This window comes from Pseudopipra pipra, chromosome W (genome assembly GCF_036250125.1).
Source record: "Pseudopipra pipra isolate bDixPip1 chromosome W, bDixPip1.hap1, whole genome shotgun sequence".
Classification (NCBI taxonomy): Eukaryota; Metazoa; Chordata; class Aves; order Passeriformes; family Pipridae; genus Pseudopipra; species Pseudopipra pipra.
Genome location: NC_087580.1, coordinates 59331666 through 59347230, shown reverse-complemented (window position 1 = coordinate 59347230; position 15565 = coordinate 59331666).

Here is a 15565-nt window from a genome sequence, read left to right as displayed (position 1 = left end):
CCAGCTCCACAGAACCCACAGAAGCAAGCATGGAGCATAGAGGTGAGATAAGAAAAGAGCAAATAAGAGAAAACAGTACCTATTTGGTTAGCAGCTGTGGGAAAGTTTTGTGTTTTGTGTTCCAGGAGCTAGGGAACACGGGTGACTGAAAAGTTTACTTAAAGACTTGGGCCCGTTATAGTCACGAAAGACGCTTTTCAGTTGACGAACAGGTAGTTCGTCAGTCCAGATCAGCAGGTTCAGCCCAGGGCTGGTTTTTTTTTCGGGTGGAGGGGATGCCCTCCGGTGTGCTTTGACTGTGAGGAGCTGGTGGGGCTCTGGAGCCAGGTTTGGCTTGCTAGTTGTTAAGTAGCTGAGAGGTTACGGTAACAGCCTTGTAAGTCAAAGATAGCAAGTTCAAAACCCAGTGTGTGACTGTGGATTGTTTTTGTTTTGCAATCATGGGTTGTGTGGATTCAAAATTTAAGATCCCTAAAGAATCCCCCCTGAGTCTGGTTTTAAAACATTGGAAGACTTTAACTGGTTCTGAGACAACTTTAAAGAAGGAAGAACTGTGTAGGCTGTCTGTAGATGCCTGGCCGTTGTTTGGACAAATGAGAGGGGTGGCGTGGCCGGAATTTGGTCCGTTAGAACTAGATGCAGTGTTTCGATTGATCTCGCTTCTTCATGTAGAACAGAGGTGGCAGGAAATTCCATATGCAGAGCTGTTCTTGTTTCTATTAACACGCCCTGGATTGAGGGGAGAGAAGAGAAACGAAAGCTCAGAGAGGGCAGAAAAATCAGAAGTAGAGTTAGAAAAAGGAGGAAAAGATCAAGTTAAAACTACCCCCGTCCCACGAGTCTTATTTAAAAACACAGGGAATGGTGATTTAAATGTGTTAATGTCACCTAATGAGAGAGAAAAGAGCCCGGGAGAGGCTGTTAAAGCCTCTGGAGAAGTTAGCTCAGGTCCAGCGGGAGCGAGTCCTGTCGGTTTAGTTGGAGTACGCACAGAGGTGCAGATAAGATCGGCCTTTGTTGAAGCTGCTTGCAGCGCGGCAGAGCAGAGTGAGAGTTATGCAGATGCTGCGGAGCTGGCTAGCCCGGAAATAACATCTAGTTTAGTTGCAACAGGAGTAACAGCAAGAGAAACTCCTGGCCCTGCCTGTTTCAGCGAGCAAGGAAGCACTCTGTAGCTCGGCAGCAGCTGGCAGCTTTGCCGGGGCAGATAAAGTTGTCATAGCAACAGCAGAAGTGAGCTCGAAAGTAAAGGAACAAGTAACAGCTAAAGTTGATAGTTGTATCAGCAATGGAGTAAGAACGGTGAAGGCTGAAAAGTCAACTTTTAGTAAGATCACTTTTGGTGTAGTAACATCAGAGAAAGTTATTATGGATGCGGCATCTGTTGCAGAAGCAAAAGAGATTTTAGAAGTCACATGGAAAGCGTTGCCGGGATTGACCAGTGTAGAGACGGCGACAGCAGTGAAGCGAAGGCGTCGGCCCCAGGGGGGGCGAAGGCCCCCCATGTAGAGGTGTTTGTGAGAGCGAGTAGCCCAGCACCACGGATGGGTGCTCAGGCAGTTGATTCTATCGGTGGCGATAGCGATATGAGAGCTGTAAGAACGGAGCTGCATGCCCCGAGTGTAAGAGAGACCCCAAAGTTTGCTGCAGGCTGTACTGTTGTAGAGGAAAAAACAAGAGAAATGAGTTGGGTTAAAATGTGTGAAACCAGGCAAAAAGCAAATGAGTCGCCCACAGAGTTTTTGAACAGATTGGAAGATGTTGTTAGAAAATATAGTGATATTGATTTAGAATCAGAAATGGGAAAGAAACATCTGGTATACCTGTTTGTGGGACAGTCCACAAACGATATAAGGAGGAAATTGCAAAAAGCAGGTGGTAGTGAAAGAGACATTGATGAACTATTAGATATAGTCTGGGCAGTATATCAAGAGAGAGAACAGAAAGCTAGTACGGTGGGCGGTGACGTGAGTGCAAGAACAGCCGTTGCCGTGGCAACGGAACTCCCGGCTCAGAGAGCAGGGGAGGTTTCAGGAACGGTCGTTACCATGGCGACAGAACTGGCTGGCGCGGTAAAGAAAAAAGTGTTGCCTGTGTGTGATACAGAGAGAATGCGTGTGACAGAGAAAGCGAGATTGGAGCAGGGAGCGATTCCGAACACAATAAAGCGGGGACAGGAAAAACTAGTCCCAGTTGTTGCTCCGACTAATGAGGAGGTTTTGGCTCCTATTAGTGTAGTCCAAACAGAGATGGCAAATGCGAGTGCCATGAAAGCTATGGGACCGTTGGACGTAGCAGCAAGAGACCGGCTGGGGGTGCAGAAGCTGCAGGAGAGCCTAGAGCGGTGTCTGTGGCTAGAGTCCCAGCCCAGTCTAACACGGGACCCTCCGCTCCTCCCATCAGACCGAAAGGGGAGAAGGGAGGACAAAATCAGTGTAAATTCCCGACGAACACAAAAACTAAAATCCACCGGTGCAATATATGTCATAAGATAATAAGGTGATGTTTTGAAAATTATGAGAGCTATTTAGATCCAAAGGGAGAAACTGATTTGTCCCCAACAAACGAAACTGGGAAAAGAAACTCTCTACTAACCCTTACATCCCCTGTCTTTTAAAACTGTCATAGGCTCATGACCTATGAAAGAATATTTCCACTCTATCCCAGTAAGGGGGGAATACTGATCTATTTTAAATGTAAATTAACAATGTGTCAGAAGTTAACTGTTCACAGACAGTTTGTTCCAGCAACCAGACCTGAAGCTGTACCACTAAAATTCAAGCTGAGAGCCATGAGAACAACTTTTATGCAGAAGTAGACAAATGTCTCAACTGCAAACGAAAAACACCAGACCAAGAGTGAGTAGGTAAAAACCTTCTGACACAATTGAAATCAACTTGCACTAAAGGTAGTACAGAAACATATACATATATTGTAATTATTGTGTCTATTTTGTTACTTTCTATGTTATATTATTTTAAGCTTTGCTTATTGTTAGCTTAATTGCTAAGAATTGAAAGCTTATATTGCTTTTGCTTTTGTTACATTAATTGCTTTAAAGCTTGCAATGTTTATACGTGCACATATCTTGTTCCAACGACAATTTGTAAACATCTATGTCTCTCTGCAGCTTGTGGAAGAATTTCTTCTAAAAGCAGTTTGATGAAAAGCCCATAGAATTTTCATGTGATTGTGGAATCATGTTTATCTATGTATGTTTTTAAGATGCTTTTTATCTAGTGTCATCTAGGAGTGTGTGTGAACCTAGATTTGCATAAGAAGTCCTACACTAAGACCAAGGACGGATAAGAAAGTGGCATCAATGCTGTAGTGAAAAGCAACAGAGTCGAGAAAGTACAGAGTGACCCTTTGCCTGGACACCATCACAGCTTCTGTAAAGCAGCGAGTAAAGCCATCTGAAGCCAGGAGCTGCCTTTTCCCAGCCACACTGAACAGCTTCTGAGAAACACACTCTGCATGAACCTTCTATGGCCTTTTCTCACTTATCACAGAACCCCAATATTCTCTAGGGCAGGAAATTTCACAGTGGTGTTGTACTTATGAGAAAATGTATCTCCCTCAGTTTTCTTAGCCTGTGAGAAAAATCCTGATATAATGAATCTTATGTCCTTACCAGTGGCATAAATAATGTTTTCTATTTCCAAGTACTTAGCTAGTAATGTCTAATATTCTTGTATTTTCAGTACTGCTCTAGCATGTTCAACACTGCATCATGGGAATCCTGGTTCTGACTGCTAACCAGGAATTTACAGCACTGCAACAGCACTGGTTTTGTGAAATCTCCGATAAGACCCTAAGAATCTGGCTTGCACCATTGCTTACAATCCTTGAGACAATCTGGTAACATCATTGTTGGAATAATAGGTTTGAGTTACTTAAATAGTTTGCTGAGAATGCTTTCTTAGCTTTATTGCTTTGTTGATATTCATATATCTATAAATGCACCTATTTTAACAGGTGAGGCAGCTTTTATCCATGGAGGCAAGGGATCCCTGTAAGATCACTCCATGAGGTAAAGATGATTGACTGCAGTCTGGGACAGGTTGGAACAGGACAACCTGCCCCCAGTAAGGCCTAGAATTTGTCCAGAGAGTATAAACTCTCTGTGATGAGCTACTGGCACTGCCAGGATGCTGTTTGCATCCAGACGCAGTCTGCTTCAAGTAAGCTCTTGACTGGCCTATTAGATCTGTGACTGGCAGTTAATGGCTTTATGTGATAAAAGCACAAGCTCCTCTCTCAGAAGATTGAAATGCAGGAATTCCAAGATCCAAAATTCCTGTGAAATTGTCATCAGACAGAGAGTCACACTTCATCGACTCCCTAGTTGCATAAAGAGGTTTATCTGTAGAATTGTTTAATGTTTTAAGATCTGCTTTGCAGGAACTGCAGAAATTCATCATGTCACCTAAGCCTGTGAAACTGGACACTCCTGCTCATCTGTTCCAGCCCAGAGACTGAGTTTATGTTACACTGAGACTGAAACTCCTGCAAGCCAAATAGAAAGAACGGTTTTCAAGTCCAGCAGACCATCTCCAACGTGGACAAAGTCATCATCTAAGACCCTGAATTTAACCGAGGAAGAAGAAAACCTCTGTTCCTGAGACGAGTAGAGCAGCAAAGACTGTTACAAGGACTGTTAAAATAGTGTTTAAGTTTGCCTCTCTTATTTGAATTCCTTAGTATGGCCAAGAACTATGAATTAAGTTTAAAACCCAAATTTACATTTGGCATTAACAAAATACATCAAACATTCTTTATAAGTTGAGTGCTGAATTTGCACTATAGATTTGGCTGAAATTTGGCAACAAGTTTAAATTACATATTAGATAATTCTTGAAGATGTTTCATTAAGTCTATTTTCACAAACTTACTTCATGGTTACCAAGCTGAATCTGAATAGAGCAGCCATTCATACTAGTGTAAAAACTGCATAGCTTGTTATATAATTAGTGCTATGTATAAGTAGTAGAGATTGAACAAGATCTTTGAGTCTTGTTTAATCTCTAAAGGGGGAACTGATGCCTTAAGCCCCTAATTTTTTTTATTTTTCTAATATTTGTAAGACTTGTAAGTTTTATAAGTAGTGGAAGTAGACTCTAAAAGCAGCCTCCCTTACACCCCTTTCTCTGTAGCACCCTTGTTTACACATTCCTTAACCCTCTTACTCCATTCTATGCTCCCTATATCAATCCTACTCCCGAATCCAGTAGAAATGTTTAGTCTTTTGTCAAGGCAAGGCCTAGATTGTTGGCAGAACACCATATCAGGGCCTAAACCACAGAACACGGTCAAAAACTGGGTAACTATGTACCCTTTGTGCTCTGAGGGAGATGAAGATGGGATGAACAGGGGGTCCCGAAATGCATCCCAGACCCATTTTCAGGGGGTGGACCCAGGGCGGACCAGAGTAAAGGCCACAGGGTGGACACATTTGGGATTGGATGGAGGGTATTATAAAATGTAACCTCTCAGGCACAGGGGCACGCGTCTTGTAACATCTTAGCCTTGGCATAATAAACCCTTTCTTATCTCACCCCTAATTAACTGCTCTGGGAGATTTTTCAGCACAGAAATCCCACGGCAACAACTGACATTTGCCTTTGGTCTGATCATAACTTGCCCAAACATTATGGCCTATGGGTCTGACAATAACATTCTGGTGTATAGCTCCTAATGTCAAAACAGGAAAGATGGTTTTCTCCTTGGCTGCACTGATAGTAAGTACATAAGCCTCAATTTGCTAATGTTGTGAATTGTAAGTGAAGTTTACCGACTGCCACCACGCCTGGTAATTTTTCGCAAATTGAGTAGTAGAACTGTTCCTGGCTATTATTTCTCTTATCTCTTGGGATAGTATTCCCCTTAGTATTCCTGCAGCTACAGATTGTACCCACTGCTGAGTCTGGATTCATTGGATAGCAAGTGCAACCCTTTTGCTAATGCCACCAGTATAGTTGGTAATTTTGGTAAAATCTTCAGCAGTGTGGTTGGCTACTAATGTTAACAATTTGACTGCCAATGATCGTGTTTCTGCTAAAGTGAGCAAGGATGATCGCAAGGGAACTTTGAGCTTTCCCAGATCAGTATTTCTTGGTCGATAGTGTTTAGTACACCTAATCCTGTGCCAAACCATCCAGTTACATCTCTTCGAACTCTATTATGATGGGATCTGGCTGCCAGCCATGCGTTCCAGCCTTTGAGACTTTGCTGCATATAGGGCTGACAATCTTTTTGCAGGTGAGATATATTTGCTTGGATGTTTATTCGGACTCTTTTCAGTGAGTATGTGGGATCTAACAGTAGCTTCTGCTCATTTAATTGCCTAATTACATAAGGTCCAGCAAAACTTAAATTGTGGACACTCTCACAGCTTAGAAAAGGGGTTGTAGGATGTGGGGTGGTCCCAGCTGATGATTTAGTAGGAGATTTAGTAGTAATGGTATCTGATGTAGCATTTATTATAAATCTCCTTGATACATTCCCTTCCTTGAATAACCAAGTACAAATTACAGAAACTGGTTTATCTAAAGGTGTGCCAACATTAATCAGACTCATATGCATGCTCACTAATTATATTTCCATAAAACACAGGAGGGACCCATATGTTCAAGGAATCCCATACAGTAATGCTAATTTTGGGTGCCCAATTGGTCTGTGCGGGTGGCTTGTACACTCTACATCCAACTTGAGTTTTTACTCCGACTTTTTCTACCAAAACACTTGCGCCAAAGTTTTGATTTTGCCAACCAGTCAGGACTGTTGTTTCTTGAGAGACTATAACAGATGTATTGTATTTGTTTATCTGAGCTGGTTGAGTCACTGGCCCTAGACTGAATATTAGACCAGAGATTCCATTATAAGCCTGAGACTATGGTGAGTTTTGGGCAGAAGTTTGATCTAACACCAGTATAATTATCAAAGTTCCAAAGATCAGCGTTGGGAAAGCTTGAGAGTAGGTGGTTCTTGTTCTGAGGTCCATGCTTTCTCAGGAGCCTTCTTGACTCGAGTGTAGTGGATCCACTTGGGTTACTCTTTCACTTGGATTGCTGTGAAGGTAGTCATCAACACTTGGAAGGGTCCATCCCACTTCTCTCGTAGAGGGTCTCCTGAAAAATTGTTGACATATACCCAATCACCAGGACTAAATGGATGTACTTTACAATCTGTTTGCTTGGGCTGGTATTCTAACATCACAGTAGCATTTTTCTGCAGTTGTTTTCCTATAGTCATAACATAATCATACACATACTGATTGCCTATTTGATCTAAGGCTTCGCTATTTACAGTCTGCATCACACAGGGTCTGCCATACAAAATTTCAAATGGACTCAGCTTTTCTTTTGATCTTGGCTTGACCCTTAGTCTGATTAAAGCAATAGGCAAAGCTTGATACCAATGAAAATTTGTTTCTTGACGTATTTTAGCAATTTGCTGTTTAATGAGATGGTTCATCTTTTCTACTTGCCCACTTGCTTGGGGTCTGTAGGGCATATGCAGTTGCCAATTGATTTTTAGTGCTTTACTTATTACTTGTACAATTCGTGTACAAAAGTGTGAACCTCTATCTGAAGAGATGCTCTTAGGCATTCCAAACCATGGTATAATCTTGTTCAACAAGACTTTAATCACTTCTCTTGATTAATTTGTTCTACATGGGAAAGCTTCAGACCATCCAGAAAATGTGTCCGTCAAAACCAAGAGATAACAGAAATCCCCTTTTCTTGGGAGCTCAGAGAAATCAATTTGCCAAATTTCACCTGGGAAATGCCCTTTACTTTGATGCCTTAAGCCCCTATTAGTTTTTTATTTTTCTAATTTTTGTAAGCTTTATAAGTTTGATAAGTAGTAGAAGTAGATTTTAAAAGCAGCAACCCTCATTCCCTTACCCTGTAGTACAAGTAGTTTACACATTCTTAACCCTCTTACCCCATTCCATGCACCCTATATCAATCCTACCCCCGAATCCAGTAGAAATGTTTAGTCTCTTGTCAAGGCAGGGTCTATACTGTTTAGAGAACACCCATATCTAGGCCTGAACAACAGAACAGAGTCAAGAACTAGATGACTATGTACCCTTTGTGCTCTGAGGATTATGAGAATGATGAAGTAAGTGGCCCCAAAGACCCCCAGACCCAATTCTCAGGGGGTGGACCCGAGGTGGACTAGAGCAAAGGCTACGGGGTGGACACACTTTGGATTGGACAGATATTATTATAAAATGTAATATCTCAGACACAGCCGGTGCGCGTCTTGTAACATCTATTGCCTTGGCACAATTAAACCCTTTCCTTATCTCACCCTCAATTAACTGCTCCTGAGTTATTTTTTTAGCATCAACATTTTATGGCATCAGCTTATTGCCCCTTGGTGTATTTTTGTTCCAGTATTTGGGTTATTTTTCAGACAAAGTTCACACTGGGATGCGACTTGCTTTATTGTGGTAAATAAATTTGGTCCTGCCACTCTGGTCCTTAAATGCTGATAGAGTGAACCCAAGCCCCAATGAGTTTTATCATGTTCTGATTTTACAAATTGCCACACTAATTTTTCTGGTAATACTAACTGACCTGTTTTTAGTTGACCCCACCCATTTTCTAACAGCTTACCTCCATTTTCATGTATCCATTTATAATCTGTCTCTTGATATTCTACCTGTTGATCTGTGTCTATTTTTTCTGGCACTAGGGCTGCTACTGGTAGTTCTTTACCTCTTTCAGCCGCTAACTTAGCTTCTGCATCAGCTTTCCTGTTTCCTATTTCTGGGACAGTGTAGCCCTCGCTCTTTCCAGATTGTTCTATGGGCATGTACAATGGCAAAGGCATATTTAGAATCAGTCCAGATGTTAATTCGCTTTCCTTTTGCCAGTTCAAGAGCTCGAATGAGAGCTATTAGTTCTGCTTTCTGGGCTGAAGTCCCTGTAGGTAAAGGATTTGATTCAATTACCTGTTCTGTTGTGGTTACCGCATAACCAGCCATTCTTATGCCTTGTTTTACAAAACTGCTACCATCCGAAAACCAATCACCTGCGTCTTGGAGTGGCTCTTCTTTGAGATCTGGGCAGCTGGAATGCACTGCTTCAATGGTCTCCAGGCAGTCATGCACAAAAGGTTCAGTTGAGATTCTTCCTTCTAGGAGTGAAGCTGGGTTGACAATATTGGTCACCTGAATGGTTATGTCATCTGATTCAGCCAGGAATGCCTGATACTTCAGGAATCGGGAGAGTGACAGCCAATGATTTCCTTTCTGTTCCAGTACTGCTGATATTGTATGGGACACTAATACAGTCATTTTCTGTCCCATTGTAAGTTTCCTGGCTTCTTCTATATTTATGATCGCTGCTGCTACTGCCCTTAGGCAGGTGGGCCATCCCTTGCTTACCTGGTCCAATTGTTTGGAGAAGTAAGCTACTGCTCCTTTATATGGCCCTAGTTGTTGGGCCAGGACCCCTAGAACCGTTCCTTGTCGCTGTCATGGTTTGAGATAGCCCCAAAATCCAATTCCCTAGTTCCATCCCCCCTCCCACATCTCAATCCAATGTGAGATGGGCTTTTCCAGACAAAACACACACCAGACTCAAAGTGGGGGAAAGGTAATATATTACAATGACTGTACAAATAAATATAACATCACATTATACACATGATCACAAACTATCTCTACCATGACATATGTATTTACAATGATCAGATCTCTTCTCCCCTCCAAATAAAAGTCCAGGAGGGAAAGAAGGACAGATCCCTTCCAGTCTTTATGCAGCAGCATCTTCTAAGGCAGCAGGTTCTGTCTGTCTTCTCCACATGCAGCAGCTGATAGCTGGCTTTCTGCCAGCACTCAACGAGGGAGGTATCAAACTCCCCCGGCCCCATCGCCTCAACCGAGGGGTCTTCCGTGGGCTTCGTAACCCCAGACAAGGTCGTATCACCACGTCATATCACGAAGACACAGGGGGGTCTTCGTGACTGTCTGGTATCTCTTGCAGGGCCTCTGTGCCACTGCCTCTCAGGCTGCCACCAGGGCAGCAGTGCAAGGGGGGGGAGCCAAGGTCAACTCCCCCTGCATTCCATCTGGCCGTCCCGGTCCAGCTCCGGGACGCTCTGAGCTTCTCAGCTCCTTTCTCTCTCTGGTGCTGCATACTCCAAGGCTCCTCTAAAATAGGAGTCCATGTCCCTCTTCTCCAAGAGGGTCTCCAAGGGAGTTTTTGGGGATCTGGTACAGTCTTACCCCAAACTCTGTCTCTCAGCTGCTGGTTCTCTCTCTCTCCCTTTCCAGGAGTCTTCTCTGTAGCGCTGCATGTTGCTGTTGCTTCTGCTGCTCCTTCAGTTCAGGTTCTTATCTCCTGACTCTCTGCCACCGTTTCTCTGGTCAGCGTCGGCTGCTGCTCTGCGCCCATGGAGAGAACATCTCCCGTCTTAACTGCAGGCACCTAGCCCAGCTTTATGCTGTTCCAGGTCCCTGCAGCCCCCCAGCCGGGGGCTGGGAGGGGGCCAGAGGCCCCAAGGGGCACAGAGCCCCTACCTCGTGGCTCACAACATGGCCACCTCTTCTACAACAACCAAAAACTACAACTCTTCTCTTCCGGTCTGGTTGTGATATGTTTACATTTCTGCAGGAGCGCCCATTGGGCAGAACTTCAAAACTTCTAAGGGTTTCCACCCCTTGGGGTCTACCACTTCTCTCAGCCTCTGGGGAAAACAAGGTCCAAACCACGACAACACTCCACCCCTCGCTCCTGCGAAATTGTCAACATATCACAACAACTGAGAAAACTCTAATCAACATTCAATCTTCAATAAACTAAAATATAACCAAAATCTCTCTACTACACATCAATATAGTATTATCACAAACTTAACTCTACTCTTAATACCTAACTTACATTGCTATAGCCTTACACTTACTCTACAATGGTACAGTCTGTGTTTTGTCTGGAAAACTCTTTCTGTTACCACAAGCCTCATGGCTCTTATCTCTTTCCCCCGATGGTTCGTAACCATCCTCTGCTACCATTTATGTCATGGTTTGAGATAGCCCCAAAATCCAATCTCCTAGCTCCATTTCCCCCTCCCACATCTCAACCTAATGTGAGATGGGCTTTTCTAGACAAAACACACCAGACTCAAAGTGGGGGAAAGGGAATATATTACAATGACTGTACAAATAAATATAACATCACATTATACACATGATCACAAACTATCTCTACCATGACATATGTATTTACAATGATCAGATCTCTTCTCCCCTCCAAATAAAAGTCCAGGAGGGAAAGAAGGACAGATCCCTTCCAGTCTTTATGCAGCAGCATCTTCTAAGGCAGCAGGTTCTGTCTGTCTTCTCCACATGCAGCAGCTGATAGCTGGCTTTCTGCCAGCACTCAACGAGGGAGGTATCAAACTCCCCCGGCCCCATCGCCTCAACCGAGGGGTCTTCCGTGGGCTTCGTAACCCCAGACAAGGTCGTATCACCACGTCATATCACGAAGACACAGGGGGGTCTTCGTGACTGTCTGGTATCTCTTGCAGGGCCTCTGTGCCACTGCCTCTCAGGCTGCCACCAGGGCAGCAGTGCAAGGGGGGGGAGCCAAGGTCAACTCCCCCTGCATTCCATCTGGCCGTCCCGGTCCAGCTCCGGGACGCTCTGAGCTTCTCAGCTCCTTTCTCTCTCTGGTGCTGCATACTCCAAGGCTCCTCTAAAATAGGAGTCCATGTCCCTCTTCTCCAAGAGGGTCTCCAAGGGAGTTTTTGGGGATCTGGTACAGTCTTACCCCAAACTCTGTCTCTCAGCTGCTGGTTCTCTCTCTCTCCCTTTCCAGGAGTCTTCTCTGTAGCGCTGCATGTTGCTGTTGCTTCTGCTGCTCCTTCAGTTCAGGTTCTTATCTCCTGGCTCTCTGCCACCGTTTCTCTGGTCAGCGTCGGCTGCTGCTCTGCGCCCATGGAGAGAACATCTCCCGTCTTAACTGCAGGCACCTAGCCCAGCTTTATGCTGTTCCAGGTCCCTGCAGCCCCCCAGCCGGGGGCTGGGAGGGGGCCAGAGGCCCCAAGGGGCACAGAGCCCCTACCTCGTGGCTCACAACATGGCCACCTCTTCTACAACAACCAAAAACTACAACTCTTCTCTTCCGGTCTGGTTGTGATATGTTTACATTTCTGCAGGAGCGCCCATTGGGCAGAACTTCAAAACTTCTAAGGGTTTCCACCCCTTGGGGTCTACCACTTCTCTCAGCCTCTGGGGAAAACAAGGTCCAAACCACGACATCGCTCATGCAAGAGCAACCAAAAGGGCTTCGTTACGTCAGGCAATCCCAACGCCGGAGCCCTCATGAGTTCTCGCTTTAGCCATTTGAAGGCTCCACTTGCTTCGGGGGTACAGACTGGGTTATCCTTAGTTATTTTCAGTAGGTCATACAAAGCCTTTGCAATTAGTCCATACTGATATATCCATAAATGACACCAACCTGTCATTCACAGAAAGGCTCGAAAGTTTCTCACCATTTGTGATTTGGGTGTCTGGTAGATGGTTTCCTTTCTTGCTGTTCCCAGAGAGCGTTGTCCTCCAGATACTTCGTATCCCAGATTCACCACTTGTTTCTGCACCAGCTGCGCTTTCTGTTGAGAGACTCAATACCCATTTAAGCCCAAAAAGTTTGAGGTTTACTGTCCATTGAATACATTCTTCTTGTTTTTCAGTAACAATCAATAGATCATCCACATATTGTAAAAGTACACCCTCTCCCGGTGGTGACTGCCATTGTTCCAATTCTTTAGCTAATTGATTCCCAAAAATTCTGGGAATATTTTTGAACCCTTGAGGTAACACTGTCCAAGTGAGCTGAGTTTTCCTTCCTGTGCTGGGACTTTCCCACTCTTAGGCAAATATCTTTTGACTTTCCTGTGCTAAGGGGAGGCAGAAGAAGGCATCTTTTAGATCTAGTACTGTGAACCAAATTAGATTTTCTTTTAATTTTAAGAGGGTATATGGATTTGCAACAACTGGATGTATGTTTTTAGCTATCTCATTTACTGCTCTTAAATCCTGAACCAACCTATGTGTTCCATTTGGCTTCTTGACTGGTAAAATTGGGGTGTTGAAATCTGATTCACACTCTACCAAAAACCCTAACTTCAAGAAGTTATCTATTATTGGTTCAATTCCTTTTCTGTCTTCTAGCCTCAGTGCATATTGCTTCCTAGTTACTGGGTTTGCTCCTGGCTGTGATTTGATTTGAATAGGAGCTGCCTGTTTCAATCTTCCTGGTGTTTCAGTATCCCAAACTCCTGGGTATACCTGATCTAAAATTTGACTGACATTTGAATTATCCTGGTTTGGCTCCACATAGCTCATTGCTAAACTCAGAGCTGCTATTAATCGTTCTTCCTTTACCCTAAATTCAATTTTACCTTGTTTGAATTCTATTACAGCTCCCAGATTTTCTAGTAGGTCTCTGCCCAATAGGGGTTTGGGTAAATTTGGTAAATACAAAAACTGATGCTCTCCCATTTGTTTTCCAATTTTGAACTTTAGGGATGTCAAAAAGAAAGCTTTTTCTGATTGGCCAGTTGCCCCCACAACTTAAACATATTTATTACTTTTAGGTATTAATTCTTGATTCAAAACAGAAAATGTAGCCCTTGTATCAATTAGAAAATCTAATTCTTCTTTTTCTTCCCCTAGCTTGCTTCCAGTGTCCCTCTTTTCCACAATATGCACACTGGTTCTGACCCAACCTTATCTGTCAGCAAGGCAAACCTTACATCTATTACACAAGGCTCGTACATATAACCAACAGTTGCAAAATGGACAAAACTTAATTCTAGGTCTTATCCAATGTGGTGTGCTTATAGTTAACTGTTCAGCAGTACCTCCCATATAGCAATTCTTAGCATGATAACACCTTTAACTATGTGCTCCTGGATGTTTCAAGGTAAGCAAGGTATATCAGGTACACAATAGCTTTTCTGAAAACAAACAAGACAATGCAAAATGACAATGAACAAACACAAAACTATTAACACAATAATGGCACCTCAATCCCCAGTTCATAGGGTGATTATGAACTTAAGGGAACCAATACCATAAATATAATCATGCAAAACAAGGGATCAATCCTCACCTTATCAGAATATCACTCAAGTACCAACTCAGGAGTTTCACCTGTGGTACAGCGCCCTGCGGGAGGCATCCCTCACCGTCTAATGGGAACTCCAAGACCAAGGAAGAACCAAGAACCAAGATAAAAATACCTTTTATCAATAGGCAGTGAGTCCTTGTCCACCCCCGCAGTAAGCTGATGAAGAGGGGAGCCCCTCCGAGTAGAACTTACCCAGGGCGTGCCCAGGGGGTCCCGAACTCAGATGGATTCTGCAGCCAGGTGGAGGAGGGTGCTGCCGTGGTCTCCAAATTGATGCCAAAAACCTTGGAACGATTAACTGCTCAGAGACTTTTGGATCTATAAGCAGCAAGGTATTTGTTTATTCAATATTGGGAGCAAGCCAGTTCGCGCTGGACAAACTTACTCAAAGGCATCAATGCAAAACAAGGTAATTTATGCAGTCTACATACATGATTACAACATCTCAACATACATATTCATATGGTTACAACATCTAATCATACATATTAATGATAGGTGGAGTCTAGGTGGAGTTTAGGGCAGCGCTTTCCAGATTCTTCACTTGGCACCGAGTTTTGATGGTCCTTCTAGCCTTCATCCTTAATTCGGGGGTCCATTTCTTCCTTGCTTTGACCTTCTTACCTTTCTGTTGTTAATGTCTTGGTATCCTGGTTTGACCCTGGCCAGATGCCAGGGGCCTATTAAAACCACTCCACTACTGTCCCTCCTCCCCTTGGCGGCTGGAGAGAGGAGAGAGGAAGAAAAAAAAACAGCAAAGGAATTTTATGAATAGAGATAAGGATTGAGAGAAGGCAGTGTTAGCAGGCAAAACAAAGAGTGAGGATAAAACTTAAATTTATTACTAACAGAATAAGAGCTAAAGAGTGAGAAATAAAACAGTCTTAAAATACCTTTCCCTTCCCCCCATCCCTCCTTCTTTTAGGTCTTCCCTCCTTCCCCCAGCAGTGCAGGGAGACTGGGAAAGGGGGGTTTTGTTGTTGTTTGAGTCCATCCCTCGGGAGCAGCAGCTTTTTACAATCGGCTCTTTGCATTCTGAAGGTCCTCCATAGTTTACATGCATTACTATGGTCTTCACCACGGGCTGCAAAGGGGGTGTCTACAACTCCGAGTCCTTCCCCTGCTTCCATGGGGTCCCTCCCACAGGAGACAGTTCTTGATGAACCTCTCCAGCATGAGTCTATCCACTTCTCGGGCAACAGTTCTTTTCAGTCTGTTGCCCCGTGGACAACTTCCCCAAGGGGGTGCAGTCCTTCATGGGTTGAGTTGTACCGACATGGATCTCCCAAGGGGGAGCCACAAAGTCCTACTCAGAAAACAACTACTCCGGCGTAGGCTTCCCTCTTCACGGGCCACAGATATCCAGTATTTTGGGCCTCCCACAGGGGTCACAGCCTCCTTCATGTATCTCC